Here is a 4,690-nt window from a genome sequence, read left to right as displayed (position 1 = left end):
AAAAAAAAAAAAAAAAAAATCTACTTTATTTTGCTAAATAGACATAGTATCAGAATTCTCTGCTAGATATTTATCTTTATACACATTTCTATAGATTATTGCAACACTCAATTCTCATCAGAAACTTCTTTCTGCAGTGAATAAATCCTTAGGATGGTCAAAGTTCTAGTGAATAGGTAACTGGAGTGTTCAGCCCGAATGAGACATCTTCATTGCACCCCATTCCCCCAAAACTCAGGAAACATCTCAGGAGAGGAGGTAGAAAAATAATAAGAGCCAGAGGTTCAGGAGGACTGCTGCAAAAAAAGTGTTTTATATACACAACAAGGCTGATACACTCATGGACTCAAAGCATCTATGCTTACCTACAGAAGACCTTGTGAAGCTGGAAGTATATACTTCAAATTCCAACCACTAAGAAAAGTCATTCTATTTTCATCTCCATTAAATTTTCTCTTATCGGTAGTTTATATGGTCATAATCATTCAGGGCTGGGGAGATGACTCAGTGGTTAGGAGCCCTTTCTGGTCTTCAGAAAGCCAGAGTTCAGTTCTCAGCACCCACATTAGGTGACTCACAGACAGCTACTAGGTAGTCTGAGGAAGTCTGACCCCTCTTTCTGGCCTCTGGCTTTATCTCCATGTGCATATTCACACAGATATATATATATTTAAAGGTAAATGTTTTAAAATCATATAGTATTTGTCCTTTTGTGTTATTTTAAATCACTTTCTATGATATCTTCAGTGTTTACCCACATTATAGCACATGTCAGACTTTCTTTTTATAGGCAGGATAGTCTTTCGCATATTTATATACTTCATTTTTCTTATCCATTCATTCATATAAAGAAACAATTTAGTTTCCTTTGGCCATGGTAAATGTTGTTTTGAATATTCATTTAAAAAATCTCTTTGAGAGTTGGTCAGATAGATCAATAAGTAAAATTACTTGCTGTGCAAGCCTAATGATGTGAGTTGGATCTCAGTAAGAATACTGGAAAGAGAGAACAGAGTTCTGGAAGTTTTCCTCTGATGTCCCTATTAGTACTTTCTCTCTCACTCTCCTCCTCCTCCTCCTCCTCCTCCTCTTCCTCCTCTTCCTGTCACTCTCACTGATATATAAGAACATGCTTTTAACTTCTTTGGTATATATCCAGCATGGAATTGACAGTAATTATAGCTTTAAATTTATTAGGAAACAACATACTCTTTTCTTGTCATTATACTTCCAACCATTGAATTCTTTTAAAAATTGCTGCAGAAAGTTAAGATGCAGCACAACATCAAAAGCAAAAGATAATATAAATCCCAGCCCAGCCAAGCAGTGGTGGCACATGCCTTTAATCCCAGCACTTGGGAGGCAGAGGCAGGCAGATCTCTAAGTTTGAGGCCAGCCTGGTCTACAAAGTGAGCTCCAGGACAGCCAGGGCTATACAGAGAAACCCTGTCTTGAAAAACCAAAAAAAAAAAAAAAAAAAAAAATCCCAGCCCAGATGTCCCAGCCCTGGTGTTCATTGGTAAGAGCTATTTTAGCTGGCATTCAAGAGCCAAGTCAATGTGAAGACTCAGGGACAGAGTCTTATGGTTCAGGACTCTGACTTGCATCAGAACATGCAAATTGGATACCTGGAGTAGAACCTGTAATTACACAGCACATTGGAAGTATATGAGGGCACCTCTTATAACCCAAGAATTTGTCCCTAAATGATTTCATTGCTTATAATATTTGGTTAAGCTAGTACTTACTTAAATTTATATTATTGTTTTAAAAAGCTCACATTCACGAAGATACCTTGAGACAAAACCCTGAATACCTTTGGGTAACTGCAAAATGATCATGCAGTGAGCTAGATTATGGAATGGTCCACAGGAAAGAAATGGACAGATCAATGAAATTGTGTTGAGGAAAGAAGATATTGTTGAATTTGATCACCCTTTCCTGTGGTGGAAAGATGAGAGAAAGAAGAATCAAACATAGGTAGAACTTGGAAAACAGATTGTTGTGAAGACAGCATCAGGAATTATGTTAGAGAGCAGAGGCAAAAACAGATATCAGGCAGGAAAAGGATCCTACATAAATGACAGTAGTTGATGGTTCACAAAACTGAGGACTTAAGGAGCAACCAAGGCAGGAAATAACCATGATATCTAAAGTAAATTGATAGCCTGTGTCTTTATTTTGACTTTGTTCTATCATGCAAGGACAACTGCTGTAGACCTACTTGGACTTTAGGAATAATGATCTAGAGTGTTCTTCTAGAGTCTTCTTTGTTTTATTCTAAAGTTTGGTTTAAGATAATGATAATCTGTTATGCTTCGAGACAGGAGGATGTCATCCTCTTAGAGGCTCCATTCAGCAGCTGACTCAAATAGACAGAGACACTCACAGCCAATCAGTGGGTGGAGCTTGGGAACTCCTTTGGAAGAATAAGTGGGAGGATTGCAGACCACAAAGGGGATCTGGACTCCAGAGGAAGACCAACAGAGTCAACTAACCTGGACCCTTGAGGCATTCAAAGACTGAACCACCAACCAAAGAACATACATGGGCTGGACCTAGCCCACTCCACTCATATGTAGCAGATGTGCAGCTTAATCTTCAACTTAAACAACTATCCCAAAAGCTGTTGCTTGTACGTGGGATATATTCTACTAGCAGGGCTTGCCTTGTCTGGCCTCAGCAGGAGAGGAAGTACCTAGCCTCCCAGAAACTTGAAGTGCGGGGGGGCAAGGGATATCTGGGGGCTCCCACCCATTCAGAAGACAAAGGGGTGGGTTATGGGGAAGAGATTTTGGGCGAGAGTGACCAAGAGGAGGCAGTAAGCAGGATGTAAAATGAATAATCAAAAAAATAAAAATTAAATTAAAAAGGAGAGTAATTCAATGGTCTTACTGCAAGAATATTATCACCAACACCCAAATATTTACTGTGTGTGTGGTGTGTGTGTATATGTGCATGTGTATGTGTGTGTTTGTATGTGTATGTATATTTTGTAGATTATATTTGTGTATTCACCAAACAACCTGGGCGTACTTGTGCTAGACAAAGAGTTTTTCAATATGTCAGTATTGCACGAAATTCCAGTTTTACTAGTTGCGCCTTGATTAACTCACAGAATCCTTATATTGGCAACCAGCAGGCAGTTTTCACGTTGATGGGGTTCTTTGTTTTGTTTCTGTTTTGTTTTGTTTCTCCTTTTCATGTTCTGTTTTATGGATTTTCATTGCTCATTAAATGTGTGATGGGGAGTAAGAAAATTACCCAAACTAAAATTAGTCACATTTCCTATTTGACTGCAGTAGTCACAGGATTTACTAAAGCAGGAAATTGGAACTGGGAACTAAAATTAAGTTTTGAATTATCAGAAGACCTCACCCATCCTTTTTTTCTAACCAGAGAGAATATTCTATTAAGTCAGAGAAAGTTTCCAGCAAGAATGGAGTCTAGTTCACAAATCTTTCTCCTCAATTCTGAACAAGCATAATTTGTGTTTACTCCTTAACCATTTAGGTTAGAAGTCTTAATTTAAAGTATGCTTCCATAATTTCATCCTTTATATATTTTCCAATTAAACTAGAAATATTTCAATTTAGTTTTGAAAATATATTTTTCATCAATTAAAACATTTTCTGAGCTAGCATACAGAGCATTCTTCAAAATGATAATCATCATTACTCAAATTAAGCAAGTGTTTAAATGTCCCTTGCATAGTATATTATTTCTCACCACAGCAAGCCTCTGATGTCCCTGTCCCTTAGCCAGAGATCTACAAATTAATTCAGTGTATTTATTGTTCTTTCTAAAACTGTGTTCCTACAAAAGGGTCTTTATTCTGAATTTCTACTCAGAATCTGGCTAATAAAAATTCAGTAAACAAAAGAAGTATAAAATAAACAGTACCATACTGAAATGAGTAAGATGAACAAATTCACTTATTTCACAGTACTGCCTTACTCAAAAAGGCATAGACAGTGACTTCGACTCAAAACTTCTTCCCTGAAAGACAAGAAAAGAAAGTATTTATGTACCTAACATGTAAGGCCTGGTGGAGTCTTTACTATACCACGTTACCCGGAGGGGTAATGGGACCAGCATAAGTTAACATTTGAGAATAGCTCAGAACAAAAGGAGGAAGTAGGTGGCTTAATCTGGCTAGAATAGTTCTGCAAGATTGATAGAAGTCCACAGATATTAGGAAGCTGAGTGGCACATGCCTTGCATGTTCTGTTCTGTACTTGTGCTACTTGTGCAAACAGAGAGGGCAACTTGCTATAACCAGCATGCCTCTAAAAGATTGAAGTAAGCCACAGACCAGCTGCCTGGTTGGTGGTTCAATGTCTGCAAGCTCCCAGGGGTCCGGGTTAGTTGAGACAACTGCTTGTCTTCCTATGGGGTCATCCTCCTCTTCTGCTTCTTTCACCCTTCCCATGATTCAACCACAGGGGTCCCCAACTTCAGTCCAATGGTTAAGTGTTCCCTATCAGGGACAGGGGGAGGAGAAATGAGATAAGAAACTATGGGAGGGGGCACTGTGAGGGCAGCAACAGCTGTATTGTAAATTAATTAATTAATTAATTAATTAATACACTGCTTCTAAATTTTAAGTAAAAAAAAATAAAACTTTTCCTAAACCTAGGATAACAAAACATTAAAATAAAATAAAATTGTAGAAATACAAAAAAAAAAA

General features: G+C 37.8%; 1 long non-coding RNA gene across 1 annotated transcript in view; it reads right to left on the bottom strand.

Moving 5' to 3' along the window:
• Positions 1-4,690, bottom strand: part of LOC116075045 — a 23,212-nt gene that overhangs the window by 397 nt on the left and 18,125 nt on the right. Inside the window, exon 2 of the long non-coding RNA XR_004112396.1 lies at positions 3,904-3,999. This is a non-coding gene — a long non-coding RNA (uncharacterized LOC116075045). The remainder of the gene's footprint in view (positions 1-3,903; positions 4,000-4,690) is intronic.

This window comes from Mastomys coucha, unplaced genomic scaffold (assembly GCF_008632895.1).
Source record: "Mastomys coucha isolate ucsf_1 unplaced genomic scaffold, UCSF_Mcou_1 pScaffold3, whole genome shotgun sequence".
Lineage (NCBI taxonomy): Eukaryota > Metazoa > Chordata > Mammalia > Rodentia > Muridae > Mastomys > Mastomys coucha.
The sequence above is the reverse complement of the archived record's forward strand: the minus strand, read 5'-3'. Positions and strand labels throughout refer to the sequence as shown.